The 24,675-nt window shown below is 39.5% G+C and overlaps 1 protein-coding gene across 13 annotated transcripts in view; it reads left to right on the top strand.

Moving 5' to 3' along the window:
• The window catches only part of CHRM3 (cholinergic receptor muscarinic 3), a 552,731-nt gene that overhangs the window by 234,507 nt on the left and 293,549 nt on the right, over positions 1 to 24,675 (top strand). For 12 of the 13 annotated variants that reach the window (XR_007515294.1, XR_007515293.1, XR_007515291.1 and 9 more), the window contains exon 3: positions 8,008 to 8,070. The gene's annotated coding sequence lies outside the window, so the exon portion shown is untranslated. The remainder of the gene's footprint in view (positions 1 to 8,007; positions 8,071 to 24,675) is intronic. The other variant, XM_049868508.1, reaches the window with a different exon arrangement.

Genomic DNA, 24,675 nt, shown 5'->3' with positions numbered 1-24,675 from the left:
CACTCAATACAACACAAGCCTTTAAAATCCTTTCTCTAAATAGTGGTTACTGATGTTTTCCCTACAGCATGTTTTTCTAAATGACTTTCGAAAGTCTATGCCACAACATGGGAACATTGGCCAAAGATTGCTTCCAGTCTTCTCTCAGCACAAGGCTATCTCTGAGGCCCAACGGATAATAAAGATCTGCTGAGAATAGAATTTTCTGGTTAAAGGAAGAAAGAGAGAGAGAGCATCCCATTATGGCAAAGAAAGTGAGGAACAAACTTTCTACAACCTTTTAAAGAAATAATTTGGCAATATCTACTAAAATTTAAAATGTGAATACCCTCTGACCCATATACCATAGTTTTAGGAACACGGAACTAAAAAGATGAATGTACCTATACACAGGGATTATTATTGCTATGTCATTTATAATAGGAAAAAAAGAATCAACCTTAATCCAGTAAATAGTGAAAGGACTGAATAAATTCGGGTACCTCCATGCTGAGGTAATTTCTGGAGCTCTTACAAAGGTTGTATTAAATCCATTTGAATTGACAAGAAAGATGTGCTGTATTGTTTAATGAGAAGAGCATGTGCATAGCCATATGAACGGTAATAACTTAATAATAAGGGAAATGGGTATATTTGAATGGTAAAAGAAAACATATGGAAGGATAAACATCACATTTAATATTGGAGGGATTGAGTTTGGGAATGAGAGTGGGGGAAAGGGAAGAACTTTTTTTTTTTTTCTTGTATATAACCAGATATTTTTTGGTTCCATAGATGAGGTTGTATTACTTCTGTAATTAAGATAGGGAAAAGATAAAAAGCATTTTCTTACGTATTATTATAACTTGCTGCTGTTAGGTGCCATTGACTGGGTTCTGACTCAGAGCGACAGAACGAGACACTGCCCAATCCTGCGCCATCCTCATTGTTATGCTTGAGCCCATTGTTGCAGCCACTCTGTCAATCCATCTCCTTGAGGGTCTTCCTCTTTTTCGCTGACCCTCTACTTTATCAAGCACGATGTCCTTTTCCAGGGACTGTCCCTTCTGATAACATGTCCAAAGTAGGTGAGATGAAGTCTTGAAGTCTTGCTATCCTTGCTTCTAATGAGCATTCTGACTGTACTTCTTCCAAGACGGTTTCATTTGTTCTTCTGGCAGTCCGTGGTATATTCAGTATTCTTCACCAACACCGTAATTCAAAGGCATCAGTTCTCTTTCAGTCTTCCTTATTCATTGTCCAGCTTTCGCATGCATATGAGGTGATTGAAAACACCACGGCTTGAGTCAAGTGCACCTTAATCTAGGTTAAAGTGACATCTTTGGTTTTTAACACTCCAAAGAGGTCTTTCACAGCAGACTTGCTCAATGCAATGTATCCTTTGATTTCCTGACTGCTGTTTCCATGGGCATTGATTGTGGATTCAGGTAAAAGGAAATCTTGGACAACTTCAATCTTTTCTCTGTTTTTCATGATGCTGCTTATTGGTCCAGTTGTGAGGATTATTATAGCTTACTGGTCATTTTTTAAGCTCTGTTTCTCAGTTGTTGGGTTGCCCAAGAACAAAAAGTTAATGGCAGAGCCAGGCTAAACAATAGAGTCTCTTGTCCACTGGTATTTTCTCCTCTCTGTTTCCATAGCCTACTTAGAATTATAAATAAGTTAGTCTTCTAGGCTAACCCACAAATGCATATTTGATCTCATAAATTGTTCTATATCCAGTGGGCATAAAATCATAGTTTTACTATATAAAACGATGTGAAACTATGTAAACCCGAGGTTGCTTTTTCTTCCCACTTCATTTTTACCAGCAGCACCAATTAGCTACCTTCCCTCACCAGTTTTAGAAGTATCATGGCTCCTTTAATTCAAATATAGGTCCTATAATGTGCCTTGATATGAATTACAGTCAAATTAACTATAAGAGGAGCTAAAGTTTGAGAATTTTGTTTGATTTTTGGTGTTTTAGGTTTTGATCTGTATAGTAAAAGATGTTAGTAAATAGGAGGATCTCTGTTTCTTTTTTGTTATCATACATAAAAAAAAAAAAAAGCCCACTGCCGTTGAGTCAATTCCGACTCATAGAGACCCTATAGGACAGAGTAGAACTGCCCCATAGAGTTTCCAAGGAGCACCTGGTGGATTTGAACTGCCGACGTCTTGGCTGTAGTGCTTAACCACTACACCACCAGGTTTTCCTATCATACATAGCCTACTTAAAGTTTGAATTTCGTTTTAAATCCACCACTTATAACCAAAGAACAAAATTTGGAAAGACTAGGACTTGGACTAGGTAATTCTTAAGGTCTTTTTAGTACCAACATTTTACATCTTTATGCTTTTAAAGCAAAATCAAAGGCAAAACTACAGGTGAAGCTAGAAATAATCTCCAATAGGCTTTCGTTCACATTAGAACTGCATGTCACATTGGGAAGAAAATAAGAGATAGGACACTACAGGGTACTAAATTCGTGTATATTTCATTTTATGCTAAGTTTCTCCTTTCTAAGTTTTCACTGACTACTTTAGTAAAACCAATAAATTGAAGTGGCATTTAACTGCCGACTCAAGCCAGTAGGCATAACCTACAGAGTCTCATTTTAAGGTCATTCATTATTCTGTTCAATTGTTAAAGTGTTTTTGAACTTAACATAATATCTGAAATATATGCAGATGTATTTCCAAAGAGTGATATTTAATGCTATGTCATTGTTAAAAATTTTATTTAGCTGTTAAAATAGCTTAATACTGAAGGAAGTGGCTAAATGTCAGTTTCTGTTTTTTTATTTTAACGAGCTGTAAAAATACTGATTTTTAAGTATTTTATAAGTTTTTTTGATTTATAAAAAGTTAAAATGTAGAACACAAAAATTATGTGTAATTACACAGCCAGCCAACAAGCATTAATATTGTTGAAGTTCCTTTTAGTCACTTTTTTTGTGCACATAGAATGAAATATAAAATTACAAAGTTTTGGTAACAGTCTTCACACTGTTTTGTATATCTAGTACAATTTTGTAAAGTTCGATTACCCTCCAGCCTTTATTCCAACAGTATGAGTTAGGTAAACTGATATTGGACTGACACACAGTCTTGCTGTGGACAGGGGTAACGTTTTCTCCTATCACTGCTTTCTGCCAAAATTGGAGTGGCGAGTAATACATTTCAATTTATTGCCTGTTGATGCTACCTCAAATTTCTAGAACTCTTGGCGTAATTAGATTTTATAAGAATCTCAGTGTCCACCCTGCAGGCCTCAGCCTCAGGGAGCCACAAGAACTGAAAGCCATCAGCCTGCAGACTCAGCCCTGCTCAGTCTCCGGCAGGAAATGAGATTCGTCCTCTCTGGCTGGTGGATTCTGGAAAGTGTGTAAACTCAAAGATCTAAGGCATGGGTTGTGGTGAGCCAGTTAAGATTTGTGGTTCACCTTCCTCAAATCCTTGTCTTTCTCTTCCCAGTATTTTTTAAAATATACCCCCACCTCTCCATAGGGTCAGAGGCCCTAATGATCTGATTCACCATGACCAACCACTCACCTCATTATATTAAACAATTCCTGTGTTCCCACTGCTGCTGAGAGCTTGTCAGCTTGTATGAACCACTGAGTCCGCCACCATCGTAATGACAAGTATTGAATCTGCCCGGAGACTTCGGAAGCTGTGTTCCCCATCCACCAGACTAGTCCATTGAACATCAGCTTGAGTTGGCCATGTCTCCTTAAACACTGCAGTCAGGGGTCAGCATGCCTTAATAGCACATCCCCAAACTGGGTAATTTCCTTCAGCTCCAGAATCCTGTTCCCATGTTCTTCGTCTTCCCTCCCTACTCAGTGGTGTACTCTCAGGAATACCCGGGTAGAGCCTGTCTATCTTAAGACCCTTGGTGTCCACTAAGAAGGTCCCCTTTAAGCTGCCCTAAGGCCCATTGTGAATAGCACAAGAGCAGGAAACAGGTCCTCAAAAATGTTATAGAGATTACTGGACCATTTGCCCTCTACTCATTCAAACCCAGAGTTGTGTTAACTTTATAACTTTGATGAAGTGAAATGAGGATAATAGTGCAATGGAGAATGAAGAATCAGCACCAAGTTTTATCTCTATCATTCCAGTAGAACTGTGTATTTCATACACTGAGAATGCAGTTGTGTGTTTCTTCATCTACAAAATGCAGACAGCAATAGTGACTACCTCCGAGAATGATGATGACTAAAGGACTGGTTGTATGTAAAATGGTTGGAATGGGGCCCGAGACACGTGGTGTCGTTAGTCGTTGTTGTTGTTAGGTGCCATCGAGTTGGTTCCCACTCATAACAACCCTATGTACCACAGAACGAAACACTGCCTGGTCCTACGCCATCCTGAAAATCATTGTTATGGTTGAGCCCATTGTTGCAGCCACTGTGTCAATCCATCTCATTAAGGGTCTTCCTCTTTTCCGCTGACCCTGTACTTCACCAAGCATGATGTCCTTCTCCAGGGACTGATCCCTCCTGACAACATGTCTAAAGTATATAAGATGCAGTCTTGCCATCCTTGCTTCTAAGGAGCATTCTGGTAGTACTTCTTCCAAGACAGATTTGTTTGTTCTTTGGGCATTCCATGGTATAATTCTGAGATATGTGAGCACTGAGTAAGTTAGTTGTTGTTGTTACTACTATTATCTGAGCTTGGTAATAAAAAGGATCTAAGTTTGAATACCGGATTTGCCAATTACTTACTGGACAACTTTGGAAAAATTATTTAACCTCTGAGCTCATCTACAAATTGAGAGTAATAACCTGCCAGACACACAGAAAAGACTGTGAACAGGTGTAACACTACCTGATCAGATGGGTGCAGTTTCACTTCTCATCCACTTAATAAAATACATTGGCTCCTATGTTCTTCATTTTCCTAAAAATAGGAGGAAATGCACTCACAAAATAATTAAGAAATAGGCAAATATGATTTTTTAAGGAAGTTTTAAGGCAAGGGGACTTTTCGTATTATCAGACTAATAGTCCAAAACTGCAACCTCATTGAATACTGTACTCAGAGTCAGTACTCCATAAGTACATGATGGTCTGTCAATTAGAAACCGGCATTAAAGAGGCTAACAAAATATCCTATCTTTCTCTATATGCGTCTTGAGGGAAAGTAATATTTTTTAGCTTATTGAAACATGCCTCTCAGCTGACCTTCCGTCATCACAATTATTTTTCTCTCTCTAACTATGGTTTCCTCTTTATTTGGCTAACTGCACAATCATGACAACAATCTGGAATCACCAATCATATTTGGATTGTCTAACCTTTTGAACTACGTTTATTGAGATTTGGAGGGGCCTGTTGCCTATACTCAGAGATTTAAGGATCACCCTTAAATGAATATCATGGACAATTAATTTGCAATAGAACAAATCTGAAGCTGGGATGAAAGCCAGTTTCTTTGCTGGTTTTCAAAATGAATGCGGCTCCAGAGTCTAATATTACAGAAACTTAACCGGAGAAACTTCAATGTATTCAACCTTATTTTTTGTTCTCCAGTGAATTTAGCGATAGTTATATTAGCACACATTTTAATGACTGAATGGCATTTGTTTCTATTTTAACATTAAAGATGCTACTTAATTATGTATTATTGAGATATATATGTATTTACTTATTTAAAATTATCTGAATCTCAACATGTAACCATGTTGGGACCCCTAATTGCAAATGAGGCACACGTGTTTTAGACATTCACCCATTTTAATGATAAAATCTACATAGTAAATACTTATTGAGCAGCTAAAATGTGCAAGGTACTTAGTAGATTGTTGTGAAAGGATTGACAGGTGCCTAATGAGTACTTGCGTTTTGCTCATTAGGTTCTATAAGCATATCAAGAGTGAAAGGTGAATTCTAGGCTCCTTAGCATTCCCTATGTGGCAGAAGGAAACCCTGGTGGCATAATGGTTAAGTGCTACGGCTGCTAACCAAAAGATCAGCAGTTCAGATCCACCAGGTGCTCCTTGGAAACTCTATGGGGCAGTTCTACTCTATCCTGTAGGGTTGCTATGAGTCGGAATCAACTCAACAGCAACAGGTTTGCTTTGGTTTTGTATAGCAGATAATGTCTATTTGTTAGATAAGATAAGGCAGAGAAATGACCGTATCCTCCCACTGACATATCATTTGACACCTTTTCTTACTTGTATGTGACTTACCCATCCCTTCCTCTGGTAATGATGGGAATGTTGATATGGGTGCACTCTCTCTTAAAAGTTCCAGTTGTACCTATATTATTTCATCAGGATGTGTTCATATCTAAAGTAGGCAAGGTGATTCATGGAAAGAGTTAGACACATTGGATTCTAGTTCTGGCCAGTGGTCATTTATACCTCAGCCTTAGTGTCCTCACACTTAAAGTTAACAGCTCTTGTGAAATGATCAGCAAGCATCAGCCATTTCTTTCCTTAGGACAGACTCCTCAGACTGGGTTCCTGGAAAAAGACGAGCCCCTAGGCTTCTCATGGGTCAGGCGCTCTTTCTTTGCCAGAGGAGGAGAGGTGCATTGACTGATGTTTTGCCAACACTGCAAGCAATGGCAGAGAAAACAAAAAGGAGGATGGTATATTGGGAAGGCAACAGCAGCCGGTGTTCACTAAGAATGCATCTCAAACTGGTGAAGGATCAATGAATTTTTATTTTTTCCCAATCTTTTGCAGATTAATACAAAAAAGTACAAATCTATTTTTTAATTATTAGCTTCAACAGACATGAAAATTTCACTGCCAAATTGCTATAAAATTTTCTAAACTTTTGCCCTCATTCTCTGAGCCTGCCCTAAGTTCCTCAGCTCCTTTCTGAGGGAAATCCCTCTACATGCACCTCTGGGTTCTTTGCGCTTCCTCGCCCTGCAGCCCCTTCTCGTCCTTGTGTGGTCTGACTTCAGCTCCACCACTTTGTGGCAACTTCAAGGTCCTCTTTTCTAACATCCAATAATTCCTTACCAAATCTCATCCTCAAGTTCTTCCCAAGCACCTCCTGTTGCTTCCTGACTCTGTCAGTCGATGTCCTTCGTAACAGTAGGGCTAGTGAGCTGAGACTGCCCACTGACTTGCTATAAAATATATCTGGCAATAGCACAGGCTCGTGGGAGGCTACTGTCAGGACCAGTAGTGCACCAATGAGTTTGGGGAAGTGGTATCACACACGGCTCCTCTTTTCCTTTCACTAGGTCAGCTTCTAAAGGAGCTTCTACCCTACCTGTCTGGCTTTGTACACTTTGAAAAGATAAATGTCAGTGCCCAAAATGGTGCTAGGAGATATTCTTTAAGATTTCATTCTATCTTTGTATGAGAATTGGACTGTCTGGGAGAAGTTAGGCAGGTGGATCTTCTAAAGGATCGCACCCCATGCCTTCCCTTTGAAAGTAGACCATACTAAGGGATTTGAAAAAAGAAAACCGCCCATCACCACAATGTAGAATTAAAGTATGAGCAAATTATTTTGTTTTATCTTCTTCTTCTCATTGTATGTCCCTTCTTTGTGACTAACAAAACCAGTTGCCGTCGAATCTATTCTAACTTACAGCAACCCTCTAGTGACCCTATAGAACAGAGTAGAACTGCCCTATGGTGTTTCCAAGGAGCAGCTGGTGAATTCGAACTGCCACCCTTTTGGTTAACAGCCAAGCTCTTAACCCCTGTGCCATGTATGAGTCAGAATCAACTCGATGGCAATGGGTTTGGTTTCTTTGTTATTAGAGCTTAGGAAAATGTCAGAAGTGGTGCTACAGAAAGAGCCTTTCATAGAAAGTCAATAGACAAGTTTCTACCGCCATTGCAGGTACCTTAATTTCTCTGACCCTCTTTGTCCTCATCTGTAACAGGAGGCGGTTAAGTACCGTGATCTATGAGGTCCCTTTCAACTTGAAAATTCTGTAATTTTCTTACACTCCCTCAAGTCATTTTACATCACTATTGACTTTCCATTTTCCAGGGTCCTGGTTGTACATTAATCCCATTTTCTTATTCTTTTCCAGTACCTGTGTTCTGATTAGTGGCCAAATAAATGATATGCAGAACTTCAGCTAAGGTACTGTAAGGTAAGATCCTTTTTCTGATTGAATACTTTGCTTTAAAAAAGGTTTGATGGCTTGATCTTTGATGACAGATGAATGAGAATAAGCCTGTATAAGTTGGTATTTTTAACAAGATCTTCAATTGCTACTGTGTGCATCTTAATGTAAGTATGCGGTTATGATCTAGTTTTTATGTCACTTACTAAAGGTACAGTGTGCCCATTTGTTCATCAGATTCAAAATTACAGTGAAAGCATGTTCACTGAAATTTGAAATAAGGTTTATTTCAAATGCACATTTGCATTTAAACTGTAGCATTGTGGGCTTTGTCGTAATAATGAAAAAAAATTTGAAATGTTAGCATTTTTGTTGGGCCTTATAGATTATTCTTAGAAGTCTAAATTAAGAAGTTAATTCTCCTTTAATTTACATTGCCTTAAGTTAATTATCCTTTGATTTATATTGCCATCATTCAGAATGCTATACAAAATCTGATTGTAAACATAAATAGCAATGTTGTGAAAAGGCTCAAACCTTTAAAATTTTCATTGTAATAATACTTTCTCTATTCAGTGGACACTGCTAATGGCCTATGTAACATCTGTTCTCCTCTTCTTCCTTCCTAACAAAATTCTGATGTTTCTGAAGGGCAGTGATACGCCCAGTTAAAAAATCCTCATTTTCCCAGACTCCTTTTCTCTGGCCATGTGATGCTGTTCTGGCCAGTGAGCTCCATTTAGGTGATGAGCCTAAGGAGGACTTTCCTTTCTGGAATAATTCTCTTCCTGAACTAAAAGAGCAGAGCTTCAAGAGGAGACCTTTTTTTGAAACCTTTTCCTTTGTTCTTACCCCATCTTCCTACCTGGAAAGCACACCTCTATCTTACAATCACAAGGACAAAAGCCACAACCAGTAAGAACGGTGCAGGAAGATAAATGATGGCATTTCTGAGCTCTGGCATGCCTACTATCAAATGTCTCATTGCAAGAGACCAACGAACCCCAAACTTAAGCTGTCACAAAGAGCTGAACATAGTTTTAGCTGATTCACTAGCATTAATTATCTGGGCATCATGCTAGACACGTTTATGTACTTTACCTAATCTTTACGATATTTCTATAATGGTAAGGATTATCACCCTCATTTTACAGATGAGGCAACTGGTTCTCTGAAAAGTGGCAAAGGCAAGGTTTGTCTGTCTGGCACGCTTCCCTGAGCTCCTTGCCTCACAGCTGGTTTTGACGGTAGCCTCCCACGAGCCTATGCTATCGCTGGATATATTTTATAGCAAGTCAGTGGGCAGTCTCAGCTCACTAGCCCTTGAATACTATTCAGTAGCTCAGAATTTCCATCTAATTATCCATTTAGCGTGCTAAGTAAACTGAGGATATTCCATATATGAAAAAGAAAAGGGGAAAGAGAAACCTCTGATTTGAGGGAATTGCCATGAATTGGAATTGCCTGTGTAACCATGTGAAGCAGATATTAATTTTGAACTTCTATTATTATTTGTGCTTTTGAAATAAAAGCTTAGATCGAATGGTTTAAGCATGCCCATCAAAAGCCCAGCTTGTAACTGATAGTTCTATTTTAAATAGCTCTCTTCTAACATCTCCATTATTTCACTCATGCTTATTAGGTTCAGAGGGGGGAAAAAAGTAATGCAGGTAAAAGATACGTTATATAATGAAATTCATTTCCAAAGAAAGCATCCCGGGGCATTGAGTCAGGTACTGAGCTGAGTCAGGAGAGAGGAAGGAGGTGGTGGATAATAGAAAAATCCCTGGGCTGGAAAATAAGAGACAGGAAATGCAGGTGATAAGCCAGCTGTTTCGTGGCTTCAAAAAAAAAGCCATTTCACTTCTCTGGACCTTTGTTCTTTATTTGTAAATTAAGGGTGTAAGACTGAATGGCCTTAACTGTAGCTTCTGCCTCTGATATTCTGTTATTGTGAAATAATAGCTTGCCTCCTTGAGTCTCCTTGGCTAAAGCAGGAAGATAATCTGATACGTATTCAAGCCAAAATTTTCTTGAAGGAGGGAGTTACCCGTTATTTTCCTTTTCCCACACTTTCTTCCAAAGTACATACTGACTCTCTTCATATCTTTCCGTCTCTGGTATGACCCTAGTCCGAGTCGTTATCCTCTCTTGCTGGGGCAGCTGCATCCCCTTCCTACTGCTCTCCTGGGGTCCTTTCTTGCCACAGCAAAATGCATTCTGCACACAACAACCAGGGTCATCTTTGGGGAACATAAAGCAGATATTGTTACTCCCCTGATTGCAACTTTCTCCAGACCCTTCATGCCCTTCCCCTACATTTAGAGTAAAACCCAAATGGATTACCGTGATTTACAAGCCCAATATGATCAGGCTTCTACTTGTACCATTTCTTTCTTGCTTCCTAAACTCCAGCCTCACTGTCTCTCCCCATTCCTTGAATGTTACTGTTCTTTCCCCTTCGGACCCTTGCACGGCATGCAGCCCCCTGGCTTGCAGTGCTCTGTCCCTGGTCCTGCCCACTACTTGGCCCCTCCCATTCAGTTCTCAGCTGCTATGACCTCTGTAATCACTAGTTCTCAAAGAGCCCTGTACCGTCCAAGTGTAAGTCCAAGCACCCTTTTTTTAATTGGAAGTTTCTGTTTTTTTTTTAAAGCATAATAAAATATCCCCATATTAACAAAATACTTCCTGCATATATAGCTTAAAGTATTTAGGCAAGACATAAAGAATTCTTCAGATTTGTTTATATTCTATTGCCATAGTGTGATCTAAGCTGCACGTGGGCAAAGGTCCTTGTCTGTTTTCTTTACTGTGAAACCACTTTGCCTAAAACAATGGCTGGCCCCTTCAGAGGCTGAGCAAATATTATTGAATGAACGAATGGTCAGAAAATGTCATAGACCAAATCCCTCAAAAGAGATTGCACAGTGCTTGGAGATGTCTATTGCATAGACAAGAAGGAAGGGAATAAAATAGATGAGAAGATGTTAAAAATGTCAAAATGGCAAATGTTTTGTTATATGTATATTTCCCACCAAAAAAAAAAAAAAAAAGCTGGAGAAGACAGACAAAGGGAAGAGACAGAGGTTCAGACAGAAGAGAGCACTGAATCCTCAGGAGGGACCACTTGGGTGTTTTTACTTGGTGACATTTCTGGTCTAAGATGACAGTTGACAGGGACCAATTGTTTGGCTAAACCCGGCACACAATCAGAAATGTTCATTGAATGAAGACTTGGCATCGTGCAGTAATAAATTATTGAACTGCTAAGAGCAAAATTTCCCTCATTTTTTTAAATAGCTATGATTATATTCCCTGGATGCCAGTATTTAGTCCATGTTAGCAAGAGACGTTCAAAATACAGTGAGTGTAAAAATGCTCCATGAAATACAATTCAGCCACCACGCTAGACGTTTCCCTTAGAGCGTTTCAGAGTTGATTACACCTTCAAGTGAATCGTCACAGTGAATATCCAGAATAGCACACCGTGCTAATGTATTAAAAATGCTGACAGGAAAACCGAGACTAGAAAAATGTCTTATCTGTCAATTAAATGACTCTAGCCTCATGGTTAGATTGCAGCAATTCGGGGGCTTTTTGTTTTGCCAATTGAAATTTGACAGCTGTTTATAAAATATTTACCTTCTGATTTCAGTCACATTGACAGCACTTTTGGGTCTTTGGAAGATGATAATTATATGCTAGGAAAATGTTAAAAAATTTGAAACTACTCTATTGAGTTGAAAAATCTGTTTTTTTAAAGTTACAAAGGAAGGACACCCACTTTATTAAAGGATATACTTGTGATGAAAGTCAGAAATAATAGATATTTGTGATCCAAAGACATACTGTATATAATGTGAAAAAACCAAACCAACCCCATTGCTGTGAGTGGATTCTGACTCATAGTGACCCCACATGTTTTAGAGTAGAACTGTGCTCTGTAGACTTTTCTTGGTTGTAATCTTTAGATGACTAAGCCTTTCTTCAGCAGTGCTTCTGGGTGGATTTGAACCACCAACCTTTCAGTTAGTAGCAGAGCACAAACCATTTGAGCCACCCAGGGACCATATATATTTTGAAGGAATACCCTTTCCAGCCCTGCCTGTCCTAGGCGCGTCAGCTTTTCCTGATTGGCTCTGTCTAAATGGATGCATGTTTCTCACCATTCTTCACTTCATGGCACACATAGGAATATGATATTTGTTTGGAGAAAATTAGATGGATTTTGGGGGTATCTATATGTAGTTTTGTGAAAAAAAAAGTATGCTTTGTATTAAAAGAAAAGTGGGAAGATTACTAAGCATTGAATTTATATAGAATTTTCAAATAAAATACTTTTAATATGTTCCAGTGTGAAATGTAAGTTTATATATAATTTTTTATTTTCAGGTATTATGTTAGAAATGGTGTCCCATAGTTCTTTATCAGTTGACTCTTCACCGTTGGTGGGATACTTTGTAAGAACAAGCAGAAAATAGAAAATTTAAACCTTTTTTAGAGCCATTCAGAAGTTTCCAGCAGTTGAAATTATATTTAAAGAATCTAACAGCTATTACTCTTCTTTCATTGATAAGTGTAATATTAAAATTTCTTGGGATAAAGCAAATGGTTTTGGAATCCACCTGTCTGTGATCTGTTTCCCAAAATTGGCCAATGAAAACTGCATGCATCACAAAAAAACATGGTCCTATATAGCGCTGGAAGATGAGTCCCCTAGGTTAGAAGATGCTGAAAATTCACAATGGCCATGGCAATGAACTTGAGTATACCAGCGATGGTGAGGATGGTCCAGGACTGGGTAATGTTTCATTCTGTTGTACATAGGGTTGCCATGAGCTGGAATTGACTCGACATCAAGTAACAACACAAAAATTTGCAGACAATACATAATTTTTGTACCTCCATTACCTTGCATGTAGTTTGGACCCAATAAGAATGGCATATCAGCTATAAACAGACAGAAGTGGGCTTGGACCTAAAATCTACGGGACCTGGAGCAAGAATACAAATGGAGTCCTGGGTCCACTCTCCCTCCCCACCCCTGACTCTGTTCTGCACCTCCAGGGACCTCACCAGATACCACAGCATCTGAGATACGAATGTGCGTACAATCACGTGTTGACGTACAGACTCTGATTCAGAAGCGGTGAGGCTGGGCCTGGTTTTGTATTCCTGACAATCTCTCAGATGAGGCTGATGCAGATGCACTGTGAGCAGCAAGACTCTAATGCGCAGGGCCAGGCAGGAGTCCACATGGCCATGGTATCGGGGAGGTACTGGGCAGAAGTATCTGCTTTAGATGACGACAGAGAAATGGGGCTACCATCTAGAGCTGTTCTCACCCAGAAGCCCCAGCCTGGCCTTCCCAGTCTTTATTCCTGATTCTACACCAGGTGCAGTGGAGCGGCAGCTGCCTAGTGCCCCCACCATGCTTGCAGCCTGTCCAGACTGAGGGTATAACCCGGTCCTTCACTCAGCCCACACCTCCTGCTGAGGACTGGCTGTAAACCCACCTGGGAGACCACCACCCAGATTCTGCTGGCCATGCTGCCCTCTGAGGGTTTTGGCATTTCCGTTGTACACTGGGACATTGTGACACAACATGTGGGGAACCCTAAAATTAGGTTCACAAAGGCATGTTAACAGGTTGCCGTGGAGTCATTTCCAACTCTTAGCAACCCCATGTATGTCAGAGCACAACTGTGCTTCCTAGGGTTTTCAGTGGCTGATTTCTCAGAAGTATGTAGCCAGGCCTTTCTTTCCAGGCACTTCTGGGTGAGCTCCAATCTTCAACCTTTTTATTATCAGCCAAGCACACTGACCACTTCCACTACCCAGCGACTCCAGAGGTACAGTAAACAAAAACTAAACCCACTGCCGTTGAGTTGGTTCCAACTCAGAGCAACCCTATAGGACAGAGTAGATCTGCCCCATAGGGTTTCCAAGACTATAAATCTTTACAGAAGCAGACTGCCTCATCTTTCTCCCTTGGAGCAGCTGGTTGGTTCGAACCACTGACCTTTTGGTTAGCAGCAGAGCACTTAACCACTGTGCCACCAGGGCTCCTCTAAAGGCAAAGAAGGCAGAGATAATCGAATAGTTCTCTACCAATATTAGAATATATTACATGAGAATAGATTAAAAAGCAAAATTAAACATTTCAGAAATGACCCAGAACAAAATATATTTTAAAGAAATGATGCTTAAATTCTCCAAAGAACATTTGGACTAAAAGGAAAAGAAGATCCAAACCGGAAACAAAAACTGTAATGGAAAATTATATGGACAGAATTTTCAAAGAAAAGAAATGTTTCCAAAACAAATATCTGTGTTTTTTCTCAACAAAAGGCCTGACGATCTGCTTCTGTAAAGATTACAGCCTAGAAAACTCTATGGGGCAGTTCTTCTCTATCACATGAGGTCACTATGAGTTGGAACTGACTCGAAGGCACCTAACAACAGCATAGTGTTTAAAACAAAAATAGTATCAAACTACGGACATCAGAAATAAAAAAATCTTATGGAGTGACTATAATAATTTTTAACAAAAAAGCAGCCACAAAAAAACAGGAGTAATTAGGTGAAGTAATATAGGTGATTAATTTCATACAAATCCAAGTTTGGAGTTTATAGGTAATATTTTTTAAACAGAAGAGGGTATTTTAACGCAAATCCATAACACGGAGAAATTAAATTACTTTCCAGGAGAAGTGAGAGAGATCATTGGCCCATAATGAAAAAATTTTAGAAATGGAGGTGAAAATTAGAGGCACAACCTTCCTGCCAAACAACACACAGTAGACAATGCAAGCGTAAGAAGAAATAAATTCAAAGCACGTGTAAGAATGCCTTGACAGAAAGCTTAAATGTAATAAAAGGAAAAAGCTGGGAAAGTACTGTATTTACATCCAGCATATCAGAGGGAAAAAAAAATTCTATTTACACCATCTCCTATTATTCTGAGACTGCAAACCCTATCCAGTTGTGACATGTCCTTTCAGCAAAATAGTTACTCAGTTCCTGCTCCATGTTCCTGAGATGGAAATTTTAGATGATCTATATTAATGCTTTTAGACACAGCCTCTATCCTTGAGGAGCTTACAGTCCAGTTTTGATGACAAGCACATATATGTTTAAAAAAATGTCATAAGTAATAAATATGACTAGATATAAGTGATGTAACCAAGCACTTGAAGTATCAAATGGATCATGACCCCATTGTTGTCTTGCTCTATATCTTTATCATATGTGTATCCCTGATGGAAACCCTGGTGGTGTAGTGGTTAAAAGCTATAGATGCTAACCAAAAGGTCGGCAGTTCGAATCCACCAGGTGCTCCTTGGTAACTGTATGGGGGAGTTCCACTCTGTCCTGTAGGGTTGCTATGAATCGGAATCGAGTCGACGGCAACAGGTTTGTTTTTTGGGGGGGAAATCCCTGATGCTTTTGAGAGTGAGGGGCACATAGAAGCTTTAGGAAAATATTTATGAAAATGATGTGTGAATGACATGCCAAGGTCAAAGGTAACATTATTATATGGCTTCAGGGACATATAGAGATACCTGTCTGTAAGAAGGAGAGACATATTATGAGGATTGAAAAGGTAGGAATTAGATGGGGAAAAAGAAACCAGAGAACATTGCAAAGGAGCATACATATGAGATAGAATACATGTGACATCTTCAGAATTAAGATGTGTGTAGACATGGGGGAAGCAGTATATAAGGATGGAAAGATACGTTAAGAACAGAATGAGGACTTTAAATGTATTTTTAAAAGAGCTTGGATTTCATTTTAAAAGTAGCAGAATATCCCTGAAAATATTTGGGCAGAGAAAGAGCATGAAGAAAATTAGGGAGTGGATAAATACGTAGAGAGGCCACTTTTCTCAGGGAGGACGAGATTAAGGCGTAAGCAAGGAAGCTGCCAGTAGGAGTGCAGAGGAAAGACTAGATTTCAAAGACACCATGAAAAAGTCTGGATCTTCTTCCTTCCTCCATTCTGTATTTGCTCTGTGTTTTTTGATCATTCACCTTCCATATGTAAATATAAAATGGGTTCCAATCATGAAAAGAAAGAAAACCTCAACCTAGATTCTCCTTTGGGTTTCTCTCTTTCTTATCCCTCCCACCCCCCAGGCCTCCATTTCTTACATTCATTTCCTCATTTCCCTTTCTCTCCTCAGCCCTCTGGGTTTGACTTCCAATTTCACCACTTAAAGTACAGTTGCAAAAATGAGCAAAGATCTCCTAGTTGGTGGACCCAAAGAATTGTTGGTCCTTAACTTTCTTGACTTCTCTGCAGCTTGACCTTTTTGTTACTACTGATCTTTTTGAAGTGTTCTCCCTCCTTGGATTCTAAGGAACCTCACTCTCCTGAGTCTCCTCCTACCCCTCTTCCCGTTATTATCAGTTTATTTTTTCCTTTTCTTCATCCATCTACTGCTTAAGTGATAATCTCCCCCACCCCAGCAGTTCTGCTCATCATTCTTATCAGGCTTAAACTGTGACCTTTATTTATACCAATGACTCTGAAATCTGTTTCAGCCCAGACCTCTTTAAGTAGTCGACACCAATATATCCAACCAGACAACTCCACATGGGTTTTCAATATACACTCCAAATCAGATGTCAAAATGGAACTCCTTTGTTCCTCCTCACTTCTCCATCTCTCCATGCAAGCCTTAAGTGGATCATGCAGATGCAATCCAGAAACACTCTACATCTTTCTATCTTTCAGAAATGAAAATTCAAATTGAGCCACTTCCTAGCTGTGTGACCTTTAGCAAGTACTTAGATTTTATGTCTCTAAATCTTGTTATCTATGAAATAGGAAGAATAATAATAGTACCTGCCTCAGAGGAATGCTGTGGAGATTATAATTAAAACATTGTAAGGCCTCAATAAATATTAACTATTTCATTTTTTGAAATAATTAGATTTCCCATTGCCTTAAAACCAAAAAAAAAAAAAAAACCTAGTTTCCTTAGCATAACATGAAATCTTTATTATTTGATTTTTGCCTTCTTCTCAAACTTCCTCTCTCACATTTACTAACTTCCACCCCATTCTCTACTCTTCAAGATCCTCTGTGATTCCATATTCCAGCCTTTGCCCACAAGCTTGCTGGGACACCTTCCTGTTACTAGATCACGACTTAGCCTTGATAATTTCCATCAATCCTCCAAAGTGTATGTGGGATAGCTCTTCTTTCCTCTTTCTCCCCAAGTCTAAATTAGTTTTCTCTTCTGTGTGTTCTTAACCAAAAAAACCCAAACCCATTACTGTCAAGTTGATTCTAATTCATAGCAACCCTATAGGACAGAGCAGAACTGCTCTTTAGAATTTCCAAGGAGTGACTGGTGGATTCGAACTGCCTACCTTTTGGCTAGCAGCGGAATGCTTAACCACTGCACCACATGTGCTTTTAGAGAACCATTATCTTAGAGATGGCTAATTCTACGTTGGAATTGTCTGTGAATCTTTTTCTGCCTCTCTATACTAGAAGTCCTTGACAATAGAGGATGCACTGTTTATCTTTAGATGGGAATGATCCTGAGAAAAGTATAACTGTAGGGTGTGAAAAACGAAAGAAAATTAGCAGTAGGTTATACCAGGTGTACATCTAGAGATGGCCCTGAAAGTAGAGGTGAGTCAGTTCTCTTAGCCCTGCCTCTGTTGTGTCTGGGACTGCTGAAGAAGTTGATGGCTAAAGATGAGAAAGCAAAAGGGAACATAGTGATAGCAAGGAAAAGACAAACATAGGTTAAAACAAAGATCTGAGGTGAAAAACAAGGCTCCAGGAATTGATGGAATATCAACTGAGATGCTTCAACAAACAGATGCAGCACTGGAGGTGCTTACTCATCTATGCCAAGAAATGTGGAAGACAGCTTCCTGGCCAACTGACTGGAACAGATCCATATTTATGCCTAGTCCCGAGAAAGATGATCCAACCAAATGTGGAAATTATAAAACAATATCATTAATATCACACACAAGCAAAATTTTGCTGAAGATCATTCAAAAATGGCTGCAGCACTATATTGACAGGGAACTGCCAGAAATTCAGGCCAGTTTCAGAAGGGGACCTGGAACCAGGGATATCATTGCTGACGTCAGATGGATCTTGGCTGAAAGCAAAGAATACCAGAAGGATGTTTACCTGTGTTGTATTGACTATGCAAAGGCATTCAACTGTGTGGATCATAACAAATTATGGATAACATTGCAAAGAATGGGAATTCCAGAACACTTAAGTGTGCTCATGAGAAAGCTTTACATAGATCAAGAGGCAGTTGTTCAGAAAGAACAAGGGATACTGATTGGTTTAAAGTCAGGAAAGGTGTGGGTCAGGGTTGTATTCTTTCACCATACCTATTCCATCTGTATGCTGAGCAAATAATCAGAGAAGCTGGACTATATGAAGAAGGACAGGGCATCAAGATTGGAGGAAGACTCATTAACAACCTGCGTTATGCAGATGACACAACCTTGCTTGCTGAAAGTGAAGAGGACTTGAAGCACTTACTAATGAAGATCAAAGACCACAGCCTTCAGTATAGATTGCACCTCAACATAAAGAAAATAAAAATCCCCACAACTGGACCAATGAGCAACATCATGATAAATGGAGAAAAGACTGAAGTTGTCAAGGATTTCATTTTACTTGGATCCACAATCAACAGCCATGGAAGCAGGAGTCAAAAAATCAAGAAACGCATTGCATTGGGTAAATCTGCTGCAAAGGACCTCTTTAAAGTGTTGAAGAGCAAAGATGTCACCTTGAAGACTAAGGTGCGCCTGACCCAAGCCATGGTATTTTCAATCACATCATATGCATGTGAAAGCTGGACGATGAATAAGGAAGATGGAAGAAGAATTGACGCCTTTGAATTGTGGTGTTGGCGAAGAATATTGAATATACCATGGACTGCCAAAAGAATGAACAAATCTGCTTAGAAGAGGTACAACCAGAATGCTCCTTCGAAGCAAGGATGGTGAGACTGCATCTTACATACTTTGGGCATGTTGTCAGGTGGGATCAATCCCTGGAGAAGGACATCATGCTTGGTAGAGTTTAGGGTCAGTGGAAAAGAGGAAGACCCTCAACAAGGTGGATTGACAAAGTGGCTGCAACGATGAGCTGAAGCATAATAACAATTGTAAGGATGGCGCAGTGTTTCGTTCTGTTGTGCACAGGGTCGCTATGAGTCGGAACCAACTCGGCGGGATCCAACAACAACAACAAACATATATATGTGTGTATATATATATATGTATGTAAAATTTTTTTTATGTATATATACGTAGATTGTGTGCATGTGTCAATGTGATTATCTCTAATTCTTATATGTCATACTGATTTATGTTTCACTCTTGCACTTTCTCCATTCTTGAGATTAAAGACCCCTCTTCTTTTGACTCTTCTTCCAAATTTATAGTCAGGTCAGCACGAACTCTCCTCCCTTCTCTCTGGCCCTGTTTAGTCCCTTGTACTATGCCTTAAAAACCCACTGCCACTGAGGTGATTCGGACTCATAGCAACACTATAGGACAGAGTAGAACTGCCCCATAGAGTTTCCAAGGAGCGCCTGGTGGATTCGAACTGCCAGCCTTTTTGGTTAGCAGCCATATCTCTTAACCAGCATGCCACCATGCTTTCCATATATGTGCGTTATGGATTCTCTAATCAATGAACAATCTACCAAGAGCCTTCAATTTTTTCCTCACATCTTCACTTTAACCAATGTTTGTATACATATATGTACATATATACACATACATATGTATATATCTTTACACATTTTTACATATTCTGATTATAAAAGTAGTACAAATTTATTATAGAAATGATGGCAATAAAAAAAAATCTGATTTTAAATAGGGTAAAAAACTGAACGGGAGGCAAAGAAGTGGAGACAGCTGATACAGACATCTTAATCAATCTTAACTTTACAAGGCAGAAAAATTGTGTGGTAGTGGTTGTGGTAGGGATGGAGGAGATGAGACCTGGGATCAAATGAAGGCTTTTTTTAAGCTAAGATATATTAAAGCTTACTGGTCAAAACTAATGGAGATAATCCAGGAAAGGAAGATAAATTAACAAGACCTTGAGAGGATTGAGAGGACAAGAAGGAACAAAGACAGATCTGGACGTGCGGGAGAGTTTGGCCCTCAGTGTGTGCAGGGAGGGAGGGCAGAGAACACAGGCACAGATGCCAGTGGGTGGCTAGATATTGATGGTCAGAAAAGGAGGTAGTTCTCAAGTTATTATTGCTTTTCTCCCCTCTCCCCCCATTTGTGAGAGACTGACTAACAGGGCCCTGTACTACATTGAGTTCACATAAGGTAAAAATTTTAACTGTTGTTTGGATTTAGAAGGATGGCTTTGAAGAAAGAAAGCTTTGTGCACAGTGAATAAGCTCAGGGGCTTTGTATTGTGTCCTGGCTTCTGCGTGTGTCCTGGCTCCACCACCTGCCTTCTAGCAGGGGGGCCCTCATCAAGGTCCCTGGGAGGTATAAAAAAAAAAAAAATGGGTAAGAACTCAGGCTCTGGACTCAACTCCTGTGCTGGCCTGGCTCTGTCACCAGCTGTCTGTCCAAGCTGGGTAAGACACTAAGATCAGCAGTTCAACTCCACCAGGTGCTCCTAAGAAATTCTGTCCTGTAGGGTTGGAATCGACTTGATGGCAATGGGTTTCTAACCTAGAGTGTTCATCTTCCAGCGCTATATCAGACAATATTCCGTTGTGAGCTGTAGATCTTCACTGGCTAATTTTTGAAAGTAGATCACCAGGCCTTTTTTCATAGTCTGTCTTAGTCTGAAAGCCCCACTGAAACCTGTTCACCATGGGTGACCCTGCTACTATTTGAAATACCAGTGGCACAGCTTCCAGCATTGTAGCAACATGCAAATCACCATAGTAAGACAAACTGTCAGACAGGTGGTGGCAGTAAAGGTTAGCAATTATTATTTAAGCTCTCTAAGCATTTTTTTAAGCATTAGCTTCTAACTGTAAAATGGGGACGGTACTACACCTGCCATGTGCGAGAATAAAAAAGAAATTGCACTTAAAGTTCCTAGCATAAAAAAAAAAAAGCAAGTAAATAAATGGAAAGGGAAAAAGTGCAAGTAGGTACCAGGGATGGTTTCCCTGTGTAGCAACAGAAATTAGTAAATATCTAAAGAAGATTGCAAAAGAGAAAGTGATTTGCAGTTTGAAGGCAAAGTTTTAAAAACTTAGTTTATAAGAGAATGGAAGCCAATTAAGCCCTGGTGGTGTGGCTAAGGAAAGACATTTCATTCGAAGCTGGTAAATTTAATAAAACTGATTCATTTTCACTTCACAGAAGGTGAGGGGAGATTTTATGCATGCAGGGGCACATTTTAGGGCAAATATCTGGAGATGCTAACTCAATGCAATGAGATTTTATATTGGAAAGTGACATAATTACCACATCATCTTGGAAACCCACAAAACACAGTTAAAACTAAGTAAACGAAATGTATTTAATTAACTGAATTATTATGTTCCATAGTACCTTGCTATGGCACTGGGTTTGTTTTTTTTTTTGGTTTGGGTAGTACCTTGCTGTCTTAGTTTCCTAGTGCTGCTATAACAAAAATACTACAAGTGAGTGCCTTTAAGGAACAGAAATTTATCTTCTCAGAGTTAGGAGGCTAGAAGTTGATATTCAGGGCACTGGCTCTAGAGGAAGGCTTTCCGTCTCTGTCGGCTCTAGGGGAAGGTCATAGTCTCTTTTCAGCTTCTGTTCCTCGGTTACCTTCATGTGACCTGGCACCTATCTTCCCCCATCTGTGCTTCCTTTCTTCTGCGCTTGATCTGCTCTTTTATATCTCAAAACTGATTGGCTTAGAAACACCCTGCATTGATGTGACACCTTTAGCATAACAAAGAAACCCCTATTCCCAAATGGTATTACAGCCACAGGTATAGGGGTTATGAACCATCATTTTGGGGACACAAGTCACTTCATAACTTGCATATAATATAAAAGATAAACAGTGTGTATATATATAGTATTAATGATACATGTATATGCATATGTATATATACATATATATTCACACACATGTATATACATATATATTCACACACACATATATATACATAATATACATATACACATGCGTATATATACATATATATGTATGGGGCCCTGGTGGTGCAAACAGTTAATAAACACTTGGCTGCTAACCAAAATATTGATAGTTAAAACCCGCCTAGCAGTTCTGCTGGAGAAAGGCCTGGCGATCTGCTTCTGTAAAGATTGTTGCCAAGGAACCCTATGGGGCAGTTCTGTTCAGTCCTATTGGGTCACTATGAGTCAAAATTGAGTAGACAGCACCTAAAACTAACAACAACATATATATAATTAACACATATATATGCATGTGTATGTAAAACCCTGGTGGCATAGTGGTTAAGTAAGTGCTATGGCTGCTCACCAAAAGGTCAGCCGTTTGAATCCACCAGGCGCTCCTTGGAAACTCTATGGGGGCAGTTCTACTCTATCCTATAGGGTCACTATGAGTCGGAATCACTTGATGGCGACAGGCTACGTAAAACCCATTACCATCAAGTCAATTCTGACTCATAGCAACCCTGTAGGACAAAGTAGAACTGCCCCACTGGATTTCCAAGGCTGTAAATCTTTACAGAAGCAGACTGCCACATCTTTCTCCTGCAGAGTGGCTGGTGGGTTTGAACTGCCGACCTTTCAGTTAGCAGCTGAGTGTTTTAACCACTGCACCACAAGGGCTCCCTTTCTCTTTATATATATATATATATATATATATATATATATATATATATATATATATATATATATTACTCTGTCCTATAGGGTCGCACTGGGTTTTATATATATATATATACACACATATATATGTGTATATATATATATGTGTGTGTATATATATATGTGTGTCATATATATATATATATATCCTTCCCTTCCAGAGTGAGTGTAGGGTTGGGAAAGTAAAGAGAAACGATACAGCTATAGATCATAGGGGCAAACCTAGCGAAGTACGTTGTACATTGTAGGAGTTGAACAGTGATGGCAATGCAAATTATGCAAGCATGTACAGAATTGTTCTAGAGAGAAAAGGGAGGTTATAGTACAAAATGATATTGCTAAGTATTACCTGAAATGATATCATATGTGCTTCTGAATGAAAATATACGTATTAAACAATACGGAAGGGAATACTTAACGCTGGAGGTGATAGAGCCTCACACTGGAACAGTGACGGGGGTGTTCAGATAATCTTGAATGGTAGACTTGGGCTGAGACAGAGTCGGGGATCCTCTGTCCTTCCTTCTTTCTCTGCTCAGGCCAGTCCTAGAATTAGAACTCCAGTTATGGGAGTGGCTAACTCCAGCACTTGGTGAAGGGCAGTATAAAGAAACCGGAAATGAAAGTGTGATCCGAGGACCGGCAGCAGCAGCATCACCTGGGAACTCGCTAGAAATGCAGAATCTACTGGGTCAGAATCAGCGTTTGACGAGTTCTCCAGATGATTCATGTAGACATTAAACTTTGAGAAGCACTGGAATAGAGATCAGGAATGTGGGTTTTAAAGCAAACAGATCTGAACTCAAATCCCCATTCTAACCTTGGATGAGTTGATTTTGCAATCTCAATACCTCTTCTGTATTCTGTACTTCCAGGTATCTCACAGGTATTACTTTGAAAGATTAGTGATATAGTTATATGGAGAGTTTATGTAGTTGCTGCCCTGTAGTAAGCATTCAACAAATGTTTCCTTCTTCAAAAAAAAAAAAAAAAATTCCTCTCAGTATAACAAGGACCAAAAGGAATAATGAATTCTCAGTGTGACATTTCTCTGCACTTTCCCTACCTGATCCTCATTCTAAAAGGAAATATCATATGCCTTCAGGAATGGACTTACAAGTAGAGCTAATAATCTTTCTGAGTTTTTTTTTTTTTTTTTTTTCCCTTCGGAAAGCATGGTATAAATGACTGATACGGCTTTATTTCCCCTGCTTTGATAGGCAGAGAGAAGGGGAACCCTAATTGCAGATGCACCACCCTTCTGCCACTTTGTCACACTGTGGTGGCTTGCATGTTGCTATGATGCTGGAAGCTATGCCACTGGTATTTCAAATACCATCAAGGTCACCCATGATGGACAGGTTTCAGCAGGGCTTCCAGACTAAGACAGACTAGGAAAAAAGGCTTGGAGATCTACTTCCGAAAATTAGAAAGTTAAAACCCTCTGGATCACAACAGAATATCATCTGATATAGCACTCGGCTGCTAACTGAAAGGTTGGCATTTCGAACACACCCAGCCAATCCCCAGGAGAAAGACCTGGCGATATGCTCCCTTGAAGATTACAGCCTACAAAACCCTATGGGGTCGTTCTACTCTGTCAAATGGGGCTGCTATGAATGGGACACTTTGAAACATATGTCTTCCTAACAGGTTCACGTTGACTCTTTCATGTCAGCGATAGGTTTCAATATTACAGGAAAATAAAATCATTCATTCACCTCATACTGGGCATTGCCTTTACCAAGTTCCATCTTTGGACTTTTTTTTTTAAGTTGGTGTGAGTAAAAGTGCTTATATA

The sequence above is a fragment of the Elephas maximus genome, chromosome 24 (assembly GCF_024166365.1).
Source record: "Elephas maximus indicus isolate mEleMax1 chromosome 24, mEleMax1 primary haplotype, whole genome shotgun sequence".
NCBI classification, from domain to species: Eukaryota; Metazoa; Chordata; class Mammalia; order Proboscidea; family Elephantidae; genus Elephas; species Elephas maximus.
This window is presented reverse-complemented; position numbering and strand designations above follow the sequence as displayed.